We start from the raw sequence: 18,685 nt of genomic DNA, 5'->3' as shown, positions 1-18,685 counted from the left end.
TGGGGGCAGCATGGGTCAAAGAGCCAGAAGGCCTACACTCTTCTATAAAATAGGAGAGATAGCAGAGGTTGTTAATGAGGACTTTGCTTCAGTATTCACTATGGATAAGGATCTTGGCAATTGTAGGGATGACTTACAGCAAACTGAAAATTTTGAGCGTGTAGATATTAAGATAGAGGATGTGCTGGAGCTTTTGGAAAGCATCAAGTTGGATAAGTCACCAGGACCAGATGAGATGTACCCCAGGCTACTGTGGGAGGCGAGGGAGGAGATTGCTGAGCTTCTGACAATGATCTTTGCATCATCAGTGGGGACGGGAGAGGTTCCGGAGGATTGGAGGGTTGTGGATGTTTTTCCATTATTCAAGAAAGGGTGTAGAGATAGCCCAGGAAATTATAGAGCAGTGAGTCTTACTCAGTGGTCAATAAGTTGATGGAGGAGATCCTGAGAGGCAGGTTTTATGAACATTTGGAGAGGCATAATATAATTAGGAATAGTCAGCATGGCTTTGTCAAAGGTAGGTCGTACCTTACAAGCCTGATTGAATTTTTTGAGGATGTGACCAAATACATTGATGAAGGTAGAGCAGTAGATGTTGTGTGTGTGGATTTCAGCAAGGCATTGGACAAGGTACCCCATACTAGGCTTATTGAAAAAGTGAGGAGGCATAGGATCAAAGGGGACATTGCTTTGTGGATCCAGAACTGGTTTGCCCACAGAAGGCAAAGAGTGGTTGTAGACGGGTCATATTCTGCATGCAGGTTGATCACCAGTGGTATGCCTCAGGGATCTGTTCCGGGACCCCTACGCTTTGTGATTTTATAAATGACCTGGATGAGGAAGTGGAGGGATGGGTTAGTAAATTTGTTGATGACACAAAGGTTGGAGGTGTTGTGGATAATGTGGAGGGCTGTCAAAGGTTACAGAGGGACATTGATAAGATGCAGAACTGGGCTGAGAAGTGGCAGATGGAGTTCAACTCAGATAAGTGTGAGGTGGTTCATTTTGGTAGGTCAAATACGATGACAGAATATAATATTAATGATGAGACTATTGGCAGTGTGGAGGATCAGAGGGATCTTGGGATCCAAGTCCATAGGACACACAAAGCTGCTGCGCAGGTTGACATGTGGTTAAGAAAGCATACAGTGCATTGGCCTTCATCAATCGTGGGCTTGAGTTTAGGAGCCAAGAGGTAATGTTGCAGCCATATAGAACCCTGGTCAGACCCCACTTGGAGTACTGTGCTTAGTTCTGGTCACCTCACTACAGGAAGGATGTGGAAACCATAAAAAGGGTGCAGACGAGATTTACAAGGATGTTGCCTAGATTGGGGAGCATGCCTTGTGAGAATAGGTTGAGTGAACTCGGCCTTTTTCCTTGGAGCGACGGAGGATGAGAGGTGACCTAATAGAGGTGTATAAGATGATGAGAGGCATTGATCGTGTAAATAGTCAGAGGCTTTTCTCCAGGGCTGAAATGGCTAGCATGAGAGAGAGCACAGTTTTAACGTGCTTGGAAGTAGGAACAGAGGAGATGTCAGGAGTAAGGTTTTTACATAGAGAGTGGTGAGTGCTTGGAACAGGCTGCTGGCGATGGTTGTGAAGGTGGAAACAATAGGGTCTTTTAAGAGACTCCTGGACAGGTACCTGGAGCTCAGAAAAATAGAGGGCTGGGGGTAAGGCTAAGTAATTTCTAAGGTAAGGACATGTTCAGCACAACTTTGTGGGCTGAAGGCCTGCATTGTGCTGTAGCTTTTCTATGTTCTATGTTCTGAAATAGCTGATGTTTAGGATTACAGTCAAATTACACTAGCATCTACACAATCGTCGCTCATGAATTAAGGATAGTTTGATTATCACCACAAAAGGAACTTAAATAAAAGACACAAAATCCTGCACTTAATAGAAATTACTATATACTGGCCTTACTCTGAGCGGGCTAAAGTAGAACCAGAGGTGATTTAAGCCTATGCAGCCAGTTGAAATCATGCAGTCAGACAGATAAAATAATCCGATGAGCTCTGACACCAGCACCAATAATTTTATGGCCTTCGAGTTTTGCCTACAATTCTAACCGGGGTCTGACTGAGAGAAGAAATGGAGTCCAAATGAAGGGCTGCAACCCAAAACATCAGCTGTCCATTTCCCTCCATAGATTCTTTCTAACCAGCTGAGTTCTCCCACTCCCGGGGTTCCTAACTTTTTTTATGTCATGGAGCCTTAACATTAACCGAGATGTCCATGGACCGCAGGTTGGGAATCCTTGCTCTAGTGCTTTCTGTGTTGTTTCACATTCCAGCATCTGCAGTCTCCAATGTCTCCAATATTTATCGCACGCTCACTAGGTAAAGGTTGTAAAAAAGGGGCCAGAAGCAGAGGATGCCAAAGATGCCAGGCATTTTAACTTCTCTTTACATTGTAAGGTTCCAACTCTGTATTTTACTATGGGTCAATGACATTAAGCATATAGGGCATGGACCCCATGGTTGGGAACCCATGCCTTACACCTTGGCAGCTGAAGTGGAAAATTACATTACTTGCTGAAGCTTAGTTTCTATTTTTATATCAGTCTGATATCAAGGAACAGACTTAATTAATGGATAAATTATTTTGGAGTGAGAAGCCACATCATCTTTGCCCCTACAAATGTTCTGCTGGTTTTTAAAACACATTTGTTATATATACACGCACAGACATCCCACCCTGCAAAAACTCATTTCAGGGAGGTAGCACCATCAATTTGCGGGAGACTCCCGGAACTTCCAGGAGAGGTGGGATGTCTGCAATAGAGTAGCTCCTTAGCAGCTAGCCAGCTAGTTTAAATAACGTTAGCTATGCTAATGAACGAATGACACCTGTTAAACTCACCTCAACATGTCTTTTACTGTCTTAACCCACCATGGGCAATAGAAAAGTCACTGTTACAAACAGTGCAGCGAGCATTATTTTTGACCCCTATTAGGTAGGGGTACACTTTAGTGTAGTCTGGGGTGATGCATGTTTTATATTTTATTTTTTTGGAACACTCTCCCACGGCACACATGCTCGCGCTCTCTCTGTCTCTCTCTCTCTCTCACTTTCGTGGTCGGTCTTGTGCGCGCTCTCTCACTGTCTCTTGCACTCTCTCTCTCTCTCTCGCTCTCTCTCACACTATCTCTCAAAAAAAATTGATTTCCCAGATATTGTATATAATTTGCGGGTGTACAGGGTTTCTTCTTTGTTATGTTAAATTTAAAATGGCTTCTTTGTTATGTTAATCTTTTAAACTGCTGCGTATGTGGATTAAAAGGGCTTCTTTGTTATGTTAAATGCTGAGAAAGTCTCCAGCTGGAAATTTGCTTGGGTTAATACAGATAGCAGAGGTACTATTAGCCAATGGGTGTCCATGTTACTCTTTCTTGGGGTGATATGCTGTCTCATATGGCTGGGAACCAGGGGGTTTTGGTGGGGAGTCGGAGGAGAGACCGTGAGGACGACGGACGTGCGGGAAAGCTCAGGTTGATCACTCCGGGTGGACCCGAGCTGCGAGTCGAAGGGGTCAGAGTGGTCCCAAAGAGGTCCCCGAGCCCCAACATGTGCACGAAGAACTTGAAGTTTGATAAGTCTGGCGCATTTTCCATTCCCTTTTTCTGTATTGAACTTATATTAATTTCATAGACTTAGTAATATTTATAAAGTGTCCTGGGTAAAACGTACTGTGTGTGCTGGCTGATGATTGATGTTTGAAACTGATTTTGGTGGCAGGGGTACAGCAACTAACACAACCGGGAGACCAGGCGGGCGGCGGATGGTGTTTCCCCTAGATATATACGAGACAATATAGCTGAGCGTTACATTGATGGGGCTCGTCCGGGATTTGGATTTTCGGTAAAAGCTGTAATAGTCACCACGTTAAGTAGTGCGAAGATGGATCGAGATAAGATTGTAAGCTGTTGTGAGTTAAAGGACGTACCGGTGAATCATGTGTGCATGTTAAGTGGGGTGGATTTCCGCATTTCGGGAGATGTACTAGTGCGAGACTTGAGTTTGATTAAAGGTATAGAGCAGTTAGAACTGGTAGCTAGAAGGTGTGGGAAAGAAGTGGAATCTAGCTGGATGTTGGTTCGGACGAGTGCTGACGTCATGACATTGGAACTGTCAGCGACAGTCAGCGTCCAGGGGAGGCAGGGCCGTGGGGTCTCCACACCCTCCCAGAGGAAGAAAGTGAGGAGATGCCAGAGGAGGAGCTAGATGAGACCCCAGGGGAGGTACCAGAAGCCAGTGGTGGAGAGTTAGAGTGGGAAGGCTTGGCCAGGCCCCGTCCCCCAGCTAGGGGTGAGACCTCCGAGTTAGCAGCCGCCATTACCTCACTGGCGAGACGGGTCAAGGGGCCCCGTCCGAAGCTCAGAATTTTCTCTGGAGCCATGCCCACCCCAGAAGGGCAGGACGACTACGAGGTATGGATTCAGAATACGTCCCAGTTGTTAGAGGCGTGGTCAGGTTCGGATGAGGAAAAGAGACAGCGATTGGTGGAAAGTTTGAGGGGACTGGCAGCAGCAGCATGTGTAGTCCGCGAGCTGAGGGCAAAACGGCCCTCGGTTTCCCTGGTGGAGTACAGGCGTCCCCCTCTTTTCGAACGTTCGCTTTACGAAACCTCACTGTTACGAAAGACCTACATTAGTACCCTGTTTTCACTTTCAGAAGGTGTTTTCACTGTTACGAAGAAAGGCAGCGTGCGATAAAAACTCAGCGCGCAAAAAAATCAGCACGTGATAAAAGGCAGCGCGCGCCCCGAGCAGCCGCTCTGCCCCGGATTCGGAACGGCATTGCTTAAACATGTTGCATTGAGCAGCCATTAGCAAGATGAGTTCTAAGGTGTCGGAAAAGCCTGAAAGAGTAAGGGTGTTACACTTAGCGTAAAATTAGACATAATTAAGCATTTCGATCGTGGTGAACGAAGCAAGGACAAAGTGAGTTTGGCTTGTGGAAGTGGATGAAGATGATTTTGAAGAGGTTTTGGCATCCCATGACCAAGAACTAATAGATGAAGAGCTGACGCAATTGGAAGAGGAAAGGATAACAATCGAAACCGAATGCAACCGAATGCAGAAAGTGAAGCAACTGCGTGAGATTTTCACTGCAACGATAAAGTACGACTTTAATTTTGAAAGGGTACGTAGGTTTAGGGGATATTTGCAGGATGGTTTGAGTGCTTACAAACGACTGTGTGGTAGAAAAATGCGCGAGGCTCAGCAGTCAAGCAAGCCTTCCACATCAGCCACAGCAGATGACGAACCTTGACCTTTGACATCGAGGCGGGCAGTCATAGGAGAAAATGAGCTGCCTGCCCTGATCGACGATGAGATGACACCCCCGTATCCCACCACCCCAACACCTGGACAGATACTGTACCGATTCGCGAAGAACGCGGTGGTAGCTGGGAGGCAAACAGCACATCTTTAAGAAAGAGGCCAAAATAAATGCTAATTAATTAGGTGCCGCCTAGCACGTAATTAATTAACATGTTTATTTCGGCTTTTTTCTTAAAGATGTGCTGTGTGATGACTACCGCTGCGTTCTTCGCGGAAATGTATCGGGTCGGTGGCCCGGAGGGTGTGGGCCACTGCACCACACCAACCTGTGACGACTCAGTCTAACACACCATCATCAGTGTGCTCTGCGCTGTCCCGATTCCGGTAAGTGATACACTGTACATACATTATTTCTACTTTATATAGGCTATGTATTTTTACGTGTTATTTGGTAGATTTGGCAGCCTCATAGTTTAAAGGTTACTGGAGAGCGCGTTTATGCCAACAGCACTTGCGTGAGATTTTCTGCCGGGAGCGCTTGCGTGAGATTTTCGCTACGGAGATCTGTGCAGGCAATCATTGCAGAGAAGTATTTCTACTTTATATAGGCTGTGTATTTGTCATATCATTCCTGCTTTTACTATATGTTACTGTTATTTTAGGTTTTATGTGTTATTTGGCATGAGTTGGTAGGTTATTTTTGGGTCTGCGAACACTCACAAAATTTTCCCGTATTAATAAATGGTAATTGCTTCTTCACTTTACGACATTTCAGCTTACGAACCATTTCATAGGAACGCTCTACTTTCGGATGGTAGAGGAAACCTGTATCTGGAAGTTTTGGAGGGAGCGCTTGGAATGTCAGGAGATCCCTGGGAACTTTTAGCGGAGTTTCACCACGTGGGGCAGGGAAGAGGGGAAAAGCTCTTAGAATACATTTTTCGGCTGGAAAGAGTACTTACTGGGTTGCGGCGCTGAGGGGTAGTGAAGGTGGGCGAAAGGGCGAGATTGAGGATAAGTCAGATATTTATTGGTTCCTTGGAGGAGGACAAGGAGGCTTGGAGTATGTGGCAGTCCTGTAAAAGGCCGCCCCCCCCCCCATCATTCAGGCAGCTGATTAGAGACGTGGGGGAGGAGGAGAGCACTTTAGGCCGGAAAAGGGGCTCAGGCCACCGGGGGATGGTCCTCAGCGGTTCAGGAGGTGGTAGCTGGGTTGAAAACCGAGCATCCCAAGGGGTCCTGGGGGAAGGGACCCCCCCCCGCTTGAGGGGATGGACAGGGAGACTACCCCCTTTGGGGGACAGCCCGCACCGTGGGTTGGGAGTGGGGGGCGTCCCGGGAGGAGAGGTGCAGTGGGTAGCAGGTGCTATAACTGTGGGAAAGAGGGGCATTTCTGGCGGGAATGTGAGTGGCCGGGGGTGTGCAATTGGAAGAGGGTTTGGAAAAACGGGTCACTTTCAGAGGGATTGTGAGAGACAAGATGCCCCACGGAGGGAAAGCCCCTGGGCCACTAGGAAGGGAGAGGTGTCGGGAAACTTGGGAGAGACTCAGTGAGGGAACAGACTGGAGTCTCAGGAGGAACACGTTCCCAGAAATCAGCCATGGAACCCCCGAAAGCACAAGCCCTTATTCTGGATGGACTGGTGGGACCCCATTCCAGCGTGTCCCTACGGATAGAGGGAATCTTTGCAAGAGCCATCCTTGACACCGGGTCGCAGGTTACCTTATTGTACCAGTCGTTCTACAACAAATATCTGAAGCATTTGCCAGTAACCCCGTTTAATGCAGTGGAGATTTGGGGCATAAGTGATGGTGATTACCCGTACGATGGGGACCTGTCAGTGAGATTGGAATTCTCGGAGGGCGATGTGGGAGTGTCAGAAGCCCTTGAGACATTGGTGTTGGTTTGTCCGGACCCGATGGAAACAGGTGGCACTGCCCTGCTGGTGGGGACTAACTCCCCTCTTGTGCAACGGCTGCTGGGAGCCTGTAAGGAGAAGGCGGGGGAAAACTTTCTGGAGATCCTCTCGGTACATCCAGTTTCGAGCAGCGTTCGAAGAAGTGGGTGACCCTAGGGGCTGGATCCTGAGTGCAAACGAGGGACGGTGTGATGTACTCAGGCAAGGCCTAAGGTGATACAGCCAGGAGAGGTGGTACTACTGATGGGGACCCCCAGATTCCCCGGAGTACTGGCGGGCGAGGCCCTGCTAGTAGACGCCCCAGAAGACCTTGGAGGGGAGTCCCGGCTCCCAGCTGGGGCGCTGATGAAACCGAATTGCAAAGGCTCTCAGTTGTACAGACACGCCGGATGGGGGTGATTGTAAGGAACACAACGGAGAGGGAGATCACCTTTAAGCGCGGGATGCCCCTCGCGCACTTGTTCCCGGTGACGGTGATGTCTAGCACTCCCGTGAGACCCACTGGAGGAAAACTACTGGAGAACCGAGGGCGGCTGACCAAGGAGGCCTTTAATTTTGAAAACTCCCCTGTACCGCTGGAGTATAAGAACAGGCTGGTGGAGAAGATGCTGAAGTTAGGGGATGTCTTTTCCCAGGGCGAGTTTGATGTGGGATGTTCCAAGAGCACTCGTCACACTATCCAGGTGACAAATGACACCCCATTTAGAGAAAGGTCGCGGTGGCTGGCCCCAGCAGATGTGGAAGATGTGCGGCAGCACTTGCGGCAGTTGAAAGACGCAGGGATTATTGTGGAGTCCCGAAGCCCCTATGCGTCCCCCATAGTGGTGGCAAGGAAGAAAAATGGGAAGGTACGCATGTGCGTGGACTATAGGACCCTGAACCGCCGCACTGTTCCCGACCAATATACGGTCCCGAGGGTGGAAGATGCATTGGCCTGTTTAAGTGGTGTGCAGTGGTTTAGTGTATTGGATTTGCAGAGTGGGTATTACCAGATTCAGATGAGTGAGGCCAATAAAGAGAAGACGGCCTTTATCTGCCCCCTGGGATTTTTTCAGTTCGAACGAATGCCCCAAGGCATATCGGGGGCCCCAGCCACCTTCCAGAGGACAGTGGGGGACATGAACCTGCTGGAGGTATTGGTGTGCCTGGATGACCTGATAGTGTTTGGATCTACGTTGGAGGAACATGAGGAGCGGCTGCTGAAGGTGCTGAGTCGGCTGAAGGAGGAAGGGTTGAAACTTTCCCTGGATAAATGCCAGTTCTGTAAGACGTCTGTCGGCTATGTCGGACACATAATCTCGTGCAATGGAGTGGCCACTGATCCGGCTAAGATAGCTGCGGTGACCACCTGGCCGAGACCTCAGGAGGTGAGTGCCTTACGCTCGTTTTTGGGGTTCTGTGGGTATTATCTGCGATTCGTGAAAGGATACGCGAAAATGAGTCACCCATTGAACCATCTGTTGTGTGGCTATCCACCTGTGGGGAAGAAAAGGAAGAGAGACCGAGGGCCGGAGGTAGGAGCATACTTGAACCCGGGGGAGCCTTTTGGATTGAGGTGGGATGCTGAATGTGAGGAGGCTTTCCAATCTCTAAAAAGGGCGCTGACACAGGCCCCGGTGTTGGCTTTTGCCAATCCCCAGAAGCCGTATGTGCTACACATTGATGCCAGTCAGGAGGGTCTGGGGGCTGTCCTCTACCAGAAACAGGGCAACGGATTGAGGCCGGTGGTGTTTGTCAGTCAAAGTTTGTCGCCATCTGAGAGAAACTATCCCACTCACAAGTTGGAGTTCCTGGCGTTGAAATAGGGTGGTGGTGGACAAGTTGAGTGACTATCTATACAGGGCCAAGTTTGAGGTGAGAACTGACAACAACCCTCTCACTTATATCCTGACCTCGGCGAAGCTGGACGCTACTGGGCACCGGTGGTTAGCAGCCTTGTCTGTCTATGAGTTCAGCCTGAAGTACTGGCCGGGGAGTCGGAACATCGATGCAGATGTTTTATCTCGTCGGGCGCATGACGGGTCAGGCACGGCTGAGGAGTGGGAGAGTGCCCTGCCCCGGGAGTGAATGCCATGTGTCAATTTGTGAGTGACGTGGAAGCAGGAGCCCCGATGGGGCCGGATCAGGCAGTGGATCAATTGGGGGCTGATGATGACGTGCTACCCACTGTTTACTGTAATTTGACTGCTCTGAGGAACAGGCAGCTGCCAGAGTTGAGCCCCCAGGAAATGGGGGCGGCTCAGCATGATGACCCGAGCATTGGCACTATCTGGTATGCAGTTAGACAGGGTGATATGGGCCAGGTGGAGAAGGCAGAGCATGCCTCTGTGCCCCTACTACTGAAAGAGTGGCCTTGGTTGAAGCTGAAGAACCACGTCCTGTACCGGGTCACGTCGCCTCCGGATCACCCCCGGCACTGGCAGCTGGTCATGCCTGAGAAGCATCGGAAGACCGTGCTCCAGGCACTACATGATGATTCCAGGCACTTGGGGGTGGAAAAGACCTACGGATTACTCAAGGACCGGTTTTACTGGCCCGGGATGAGGGGGGAGGTGGAAGAATACTGTAAGACCTGTAGCCGTTGCGTCAGGAGGAAGACCCTGTCTGCGCAGGCGGCCCCGTTATCCCACTTGCAGAGTGTGGGACCCCTGGACCTGGTGTGTATGGATTTCCTGTCTATTGAGCCAGACACCAGCAACACATCAAGTGTCTTAGTCATCATGGATCAGAACACTAGATTTGCGCAAGCATTTCCCACTAAGGACCAGAAAGCGACTACAGTGGCGAAGGTGTTATGGGAGAAGTACTTTGTTCATTATGGCCTCCCCCAGCGGATCCACAGTGATCAGGGACGGGACTTCAAGAGCAGGCTTATACATGAATTGCTGGATATGCTTGGGGTTGAGAAATCCAGAACCACCCCCATCACCCACAGGGTGATCCTCAGCCCGAGAGGTTTAACCGGACCCTGCTGGACATGCTCGGCACCTTGGAGATTGGACAGAAGAGTAAGTGGAGTCAGCACATCGCCCATTTGGTTCAATTGTTACAATTGTACTCGCAATGACGCTACGGGGTACTCGCCTTACTATCTGATGTTCGGATGGGAAGCGAGGTTACCCATTGATCTGTGTTTTGGGACTGAAGTGGGTGAAATACCTTCGAAGCCATGTCTGAAGTACATGTGCGATATGAGGAGAGAGTTGAAAAGGGCGTACGAGTTGGCTGAGGCAGCAGCCACCAAGCAGAATCAGAGGAATAAGAAGGGTATGATCAGAGAGTAAAGTTCGCCCAACTATTGCCAGGAGACCGAGTCCTTATCCGGAATTTAGGACTACCTGGTAAGCACAAGTTGGCGGATCGCTGGGCGGCCACCCCCACGTGGTGGAGAGCCAGGTGCCGAACCTACCTGTTAACTGGGTGAGATCAGAGGATGGGAAGGGATCTGTCAAGGTACTCCATCGGAACCACCTGTTGCCTCTGGGTCGAGAGGTGCAGGTAGACCAAGAGCCCGAATGGGAGTTTACACCTAGTACGAAGACTCTGCGAGGGCGCGGGGCGAGGGAAGAGCCTGCCGTGAAAGAGACGGGGCCGGTCCCCACCCCGAAAAGGGATACGTCATCGGAAGACGATGATTCAGACGTGTGGCACCTGTTTCCGTTCGCTAATTCCCCGGTGCCAGAAGAAGAGGCTCCTGGCCCTTCCCCCACTGAGTTAGGGGAGAGGAGGGAGGGTGTTGAGGAGCCTCCTGAAATACAGCCGGGATTGGAGGAGGAGAGGGTGGAGCCAGAACCTGAGGCAGAGGGCTCACAGGTGCCGAGGGGTCCCCGTGAGGGTGAGGGTGAGGGTCCAACAGGTAGGCCCTGGGTGTCACCTGTGGTGTCTGAACCAGAAGAGTCAGCAGAGGAAGTACAGAGATCTCAGAGAAGTAGGCACCCCCCAGGGAGGTTGATCTATACAGCGCCGGGAGAACATGGTGTGATTTCTACTGCCCTGGGAAGTTATGTCACTGCTCTCTGCACCTGGGTTGGGTTTTGTGTTTTGCAAGGAGCAATGGTGAACTCTGCTAATGTCATGAGGGCATGACTTTTATTTGGTTGGAGGAGAGTGTACGAGGTTTCTTCTTTGTGTAACGTTCCGTTATATTGGCTCGTGTATGTCTAGGGGAAATCCCGCCCAGCACCTGCTTCAACACTCCCCTCAGGGTCAGTCGCCGCCCGAATCAATCACAAACATCAATCATCAGCCAGCACACGCAGTAAATTTTAACAAATACACTTTATAGATATTACTAATTCTATGACATTAATATGCATTTGATAGAGAGAGGAAAGTAATGGAAAAAAAAGCGCCAACACTTATCAAAGTCCAAGTTCTTTGCGCGCTACATTGGAGCTCAATTCGACTTCAGACGACCACCCGAATTCCGTCGACTCACGGCTCGGGACCACCCTGAGTGATCGACCGGAGCCTCTCCGCACGTCCACCATCCTCCTCGTCTCTCCTCTGACTCCCCGCCAAAACTCAGTCCACAGTCATATCATACAGCATGGGATCCGAAAACAAAACGATACATAACCACCCATTGGCTAATAGAACCTTGTTATCTCATTTTAAAGTAAAACAAACTGTTAGCGCAAACTCTCTGCAGCGTTAAAACACAACAAAGCCGCATTCCCCAGATTAACATAACAAAATCGCCATTTTAAATGTAACAAAAGAAAGACCCCGTACATTTGTTATGTTAAATTTAAAATGGCTTCTTTGTTATGTTAATCTTTTAAACTGCTGGGTATGTGGATTAAAATGGCTTCTATGTTATGTTAAATGCTGAGATAGTCTCCGGCTAGAAATTTGCTTGGGTTAATACAGATAGCAGAGGTACTACTAGACAATGGGTGTCCATGTTACTCTTTCTTGGGGTGATATGCTGTCTCATATGGCTGGGAACCAGAGGGTTTTTGGCGGGGAGTCGGAGGAGAGACCGTGAGGACGACGGACGTGCGGGAAAACTCAGGTTGATCACTCCGGGTGATCCCGAGCCGTGAGTCGACGGGGTCAGAGAGGTCCCGAAGAAATTCCTGAGTTCCAACGTGGGCACAAAGAACTTGAACTTCGATAAGTCTGGCGCCTTTTCCATTCCCTTTTTCTGCATTGAACTTATATTAATTTCATAGACATAGTAATATCTATAAAGTGTACTTGGTAAAATGTACTGTGTGTGCTGGCTGATGATTGATGTTTGGGATTGATTTGGGTGGCAGGGGTACAGCAACCGACACAACCGGGAGCATCCAGGCGGGCACCAGACAGGACTTCCCCTAGATATATACGAGCCAATATAGCTGGGCGATACACGGGCATCAGGGAGCCACTATGAATATGCGGGAGACTCCCCGAACTTCTGGGAGAGGTGGGATGTCTGTATATGAATTCATGTACCTCTGTGTACATGTGATCACTTTATCAATCATATTAAAAGTTTGGAGAGAATTTCAGATAAATTTACTCTGGATGCACACTATTCATAGTGTGGAGTAATCATAGCAGAGGTTCTGCATTAATAACTTCCCGCATTAAAACATTATCTACATGATCAATTCATTTTTATTTCTTGTTTTTATTCAGAATTTGCAATGAGACCTGAACCTGACACAATCTCTATTTAAATTATCCCAAAGAAACATACCCTTGGCACTTGATATTTACAGCGTGTTCAGTATATTTCTTTCTTTTCTTTTTAAATCTTTTTATTGAGTAAGTATACAAAAAAGGTAAGCCATATAAACATTAATACAATGTTAAAGTATAATAAAATTCCAAAAGATAACAATACCAAAAAGAAAATACTACAAACAATGTAATTTAAGCATAAGAAACCAAGATAACATAATAGTATACTAGATTTTATATATATCAATGGAAAAAAAAAGAAAAAAAAACCCCAAAAAAAAAACCCACCGTGCAACTAACTAAAAGCAAAGCAAAGCAATGGGCTAACTTGAAACCAAACAGAGTTAAACTTAAAATCACGTCCTCAATCCCGACCTCCATTAAAACAGTGAAGAAAAAACAAGAAGGGTAAATATTACATTAAATGAAAATATCGAATAAAAGGTCCCCAAATCTGTTCAAATTTAAATGAAGAATCATAAAGGTTACTTCTAATTTTCTCCAGATTCAAACATAAAATCGTCTGAGAAAACCAAAAAAAGGTAGTTGGAGCATTAAGCTCTTTCCAATGTTGTAAAATACATCTTTTCGCCATTAAAGTAAGAAACAGTATATTTAGATCAGACCTTGGGATTTAAGAGTAGAGTGTAAAATTGAGGTGATTATATCAGCAATTCTGGGAGCATTTCTGAGGAGAGATACTTGACTGACTTTGGCATATGAGCAGGTTACATCCACTGCAATATCATTACCAGCCCGGTGTGATTTTGAGAATCCCTGAAGAGTTCTCAGGTTTTCCTCTCCTCTCCTCTCTTCCTGGCCTACAAAAATTTAAAAGTATGTACTATAGGATTCTTCAGTACTTGGCAGAGATGTAGTTAAGTTCATATGAAGTTTACTACCTACTCAGTCCAGCCCAACCAGACAACAGTAAGCTCTAGAAATCATCTCCAATTGCACTGATGATGTGGTTATACATTGTTGCTTCTAGATCTGTGGAGCTTTTACCCAACTTTCTCATAACAGAAGGGCAGAAAGCTTACATTACTACTTAAAATGGAGTTACCTGCATTCAAAAGACTGCAGTCTCATGGGATCATGGGTTTGTTCAGAACCACTATAATTAATCTTATATAGGCTTTTTCTGAAAGGCAATTTCATGTTTATAGATTACAATGAGACCCTTGAGTAGAAGTAGCTCCTTCAGTCAAAAAGCAATCTTTCTTGGCAAAGAAGCAGATGGCAGATTTCCTTGAAAACATAATTGAGTATCGGAATTTTAAACAGTGGCATATTTTGTTTAAAGTTATTGTTGGAGACAAACATCCTTTTTAAAATGTTATCTCAAATTTCGAAGGAGACTTACTTGGTTACTGCACTTCTTGTTGTGGGACTGGCCATTAGAGAAAAATTTCAACTCCAAGTTCCAGTTTTGCTCTGTTAGTTGATCTAAGTGAGTTAACAGCAATCCAGTTACATTGGACCAATTCTTCCCCACCCCCCACAATTAGTGAGGAGGTAGGAAATAATTTGGACTTCCATTCTGATAGATAAACACATGTGAAAAAATGTCATGCAGATTCAAGATCAGTTTCAGCTGATGGACACTATTTAAGGAAATGGTCAATACTTGCTGCCTATACTTGCATTTAGAGAGCAACTACTTGGCTGCATTTGTGTAAAAACAAAGTGGACTTTCAGCTAAGGGAAAAACAAATTAAACTTCCCATGAACCATGTATTGAACACTTATCTGCAGAAAGCATTCTATGATAGACTAAGTGTGGTTTATTGCTGTTATAATCTTTAAAGATGTCAAATGTATGACAATACATGGAAGAAGCTATGAAGTCATTAGAAATGTGGTAATGTATGGAATTGTCTTCTCTGCTCACTAAAAGGTAGCATTTTGTATAACTGTGCTCTAGACAGAAAGGGTATTAGTAGTTATTGGGAGACGTAAGATATAGAAAGGTCATCAGTAGTTCAGATTACTTCATGAAATGAGGCCTCTCCCCTTCTCCCATTTGCTGATTCCACAGAATAAGTGACATAAGATGCCTCTCTGTTCAAAACTTTAGCTAGACTGCATATGTTATTAATTTCCTCATCTTCAGCAGCTATTCACACAGAGTTCATGTCGTCTGAACAGTTCTTGTGCGAAACATTGAATGGATAGCATCAGTCATAAAATACAAAATCAAATTTAACCAATGCATACCATATTGTATATATCAACATTGTCCAACTTTAGTTAATCAATCAAACCCTTCAACATTATAACTTGTAATTGTAGACTTAACGTGGGAATAAAATACAGCTGGAAACCCTATTTTGCCAGGTATCAACAGTGGATCAAATTAGTAAGGCTACATACTAATATCTTTGAAAATAGATTGTTCCCAGCACTATTCTGTATGTTAGAGTTAAGCCAGGACTTAACAACATAAGACTTCTTTCAAAAGAGAGATGTGAATTGCACTGACACATAACAACAAAAAGTATCTGCAACTTAATTCAAGTATTTAAACCCATAAAAATTATATTTGCATATTTTATATTACAAGCTAAGGGCATTTGTCAAGAGGATGATAACAAGTGATAAATCCACAGTATAAGTATCACCATCTGTGACAAGCATTTTCTTTAACTACGCAAACAAAAATCTTTAACTTTTCAAATTAAAAGCTGTCAGAGTTGAAAATTATATTGGATGCACGTCCAATGTAAACTGCCAGTAAAATAAGTAGGCACAAATGTATACAATACAAGTCTTTCATGTACTTCAAAATATATCCTTACTTGGTAAAACAAAATCTACATTTGTTCATATTGTGAATTATTCTACTGGCCTTGTCTGCTGACAACATCTTAAAATATAATCAAAATAACAGAAACAAAATTGAATAATGCTCTCTTTTTCTGTTAGGGAGCATTCTGGAGTTATGTGATATTGGCAGAAATTTATTCAAGCAAGAACCATTCTTCAGTTCTTATGTAAATTACAAGTCATAAATTGAAGTTAACCTGAACCTCAGACAAAAAGATTACATATGTATGTCAAACTTTAAGACAACGGAGTTGTGTTAATTGGCTTGCATCAAACTAGGCAACATAGCTAAGTTACTTGCAGCATCGTGACTACATTCAAGCTGGTAGACCAGAGGGATGTTGTCATTTGGCATATCAAACATGGTCATGGGTATAGGCAATCAATAGTTTTCATGTGCTCAGGATATTTGTGAACTCAGAGACAGCCCTGACAACATTAGTTTTGGGTGTCTGGCTCTCTGTCTTCAGAGGTTTTGAGAATATCTGTATCAACAGGGATTTTTGAACATTCAGAGGTGCCTGCCACTGTATATATATGTAATTCAAAGGGAGCATTGTCGACTCAAAGTATTGAAGTGAACAATGTTATTGTAGCTATTGAGATTGTATTGAATCACCTACTGTTAATTTTGATTTTTAGGGTATAAAAATGTGATGTATTTTTGAATTTGGAATCCTCTTCCGAGAGTGTCTCCATAAGAATGCCTGCTTATTGTGATGAATAAAGATTTCTATATTAACAGCTCCAGTCTCTCTCTGGTAACTTTGACCATAGTCACAACAATATTCAATAACTTTTTATTACGGTACTTAGTGGACCTTAGTATAAAAAGAATAAGGGCCCATTATGTTCAAGGTTTTCCTCAGAATCTTGGCTGAAAGAAAGCTAGTCATTGCCTTCTACAACCTTTCCAAGATGATTCTTCAGCAGAACTGGGAACTCTGAAGGCCATCCTCTAGACCAGGGGTTCCCAACCTCAGATCCACACACTCCTTGCTTAATGGTATTGGTCCATGGCATAATAAAGGTTGGGAATCCCTGTTCTAGACCCAAAAACTACCTTACCACAACTTATAAATTAGCTGAAGCAACCAACAAGTATCAGTGTATGGTATCAACTCCAGACGTGTTGAAATGTCAGCTAAATAAATTGATAAGCCGTCAGATAAACATCAAAAAATACAAGACTGATGCTTGAAACAGGAGCAGTTTTAAGGAAGAACTGATCATTTGCAGTATTGACAGAAACTGGCAGGGTATATAATGATCGAATCTTTCCTCTCATTAGCACCTCCCCATTCCGCCCCCCCTTGTTCTGGACTGGCATGTATTAGGATTTTAGCTGAGCCACTTAAATGTAAACCTAGAAAAAACTCTGCAGAAGGTTGTCAGAATGTGAAACACTCTGTCTCAGGAGAGAGCAGATGTAGAGTGGTTTCAAGGCAAATGGAAAGCAGGGCTATTAAGGGATAAAGGGAAAAGACAGTAAATTGGAATTTTAAAAGATAGTACTAACAAAAATAGCTCAGCAGGATTAATGGCATATTCATGTTTGAACATTACTTAACACCTTAAGGTTCAATGTCCTTGCAATACACTTCATCTATTTTTAAATATACACTCTATCAGATAAGTAGGATTAGCAGTTCTAAGCAGTCACATATTGATTGGGATATGGATTAAGTGGTTGAAAAAAAACAAAAGGAATTCCTAAAATATATAAAAAGCTTTCTTTGAAGGACTGTATTAGAAAGGCTTAAAAGGGCAATTCTAACTCTGGCTGTAAGCCATAGCCTTAAGTATGTGATCAGTAGTGATGTTAAAATGCTGTCAAAGAAATTAATCTTGTACTCTGTGGCAGTAATTTCACCCTTCACAATTTCAGTGTTGAGAGGTAGTAGATCTGGAAGATCTCTGGTATCCAGTTGCCATGATGTCATCCAGCAGGTAGACAATTCATTAAAGAATTCCCACAGACTGCAAAAAAAAGTGTAAATAATCAGTTTTAATTAATGAACTGCTGGATGAAGTCAATAGGTCAAACAGCATCTGTTGAGGCAAAGGGACAGTGAAGCTTCAGGTCAAGAGTGTTGTGTGTGTTTATGTACAGGGAAGATAACCAGTACTAAGAAGTGTGAGGGAGAGTTGAGACAGACACTGGTAGGTAACAGTGGAATTAACTGAGTGAGGGATAATGGGCAGATGGAATTAGATGTGGAAGAATAATAGGTCCTGGTGATGAGAGGAGATGAAATGGAAAAGGTAAACGAAAGGAGAAACTACAGTGACATACACAGAATGCTGGAAGAACTCAGCAGGTCAGGCAACATCTATGGAAAAGAGTAAACAGTCAATATTTCAAGCCAAGTCCCTTTTTCAGGATTGAGAAGGAAAAGGGAAGATGCCAGAATAAAAAGGTGGGACGAGGGGAAAGCACATGGTCAAAGAGTCAGAGGGCAGCAGAGATTGCACAGGAGGAGCGGTGAGAAAGGGTTTAACTGAACTCCCTCAAAGAGATGATTTAAACCTCTTCAGGGGAGGCATCCCTCGAAGAGACTTTTCAGAGGAGTAGTAAATCTCAAACGTGAGAAACTAGAGTGGACTGGCAGGAGTGGAAAATGGACATGGACCATGGGTCAACTGAAAATTTTCCAGTTTCTATCCCCTGTTGGGAATGTCTTAGGACCATCAGCTTCTTTTTGGAACAAAACCCACCCAATTCTCCTCTAATAACACACATCACAAATCAGAATTGTACATACTTATGTGCACTCACATGGGACCCAGATACACCTGCCCTTTTGTTGGCTACTTGGAATAGTCCTTCTTTCAAACATTACACTATATTTTTCTCCATTACATCACTGACTGCATCGGTGCTACTTTCTGCACCTCATGCAGTGTTCATCAATTTTACCACCTTTGCTACCAACTTCCACCCTGACCTCAACTTTACCTGGACGCTCCA

This window comes from Mobula hypostoma, chromosome 16, assembly GCF_963921235.1.
Source record: "Mobula hypostoma chromosome 16, sMobHyp1.1, whole genome shotgun sequence".
NCBI classification, from domain to species: Eukaryota; Metazoa; Chordata; class Chondrichthyes; order Myliobatiformes; family Myliobatidae; genus Mobula; species Mobula hypostoma.
The sequence above is the reverse complement of the archived record's forward strand: the minus strand, read 5'-3'. Positions refer to the sequence as shown.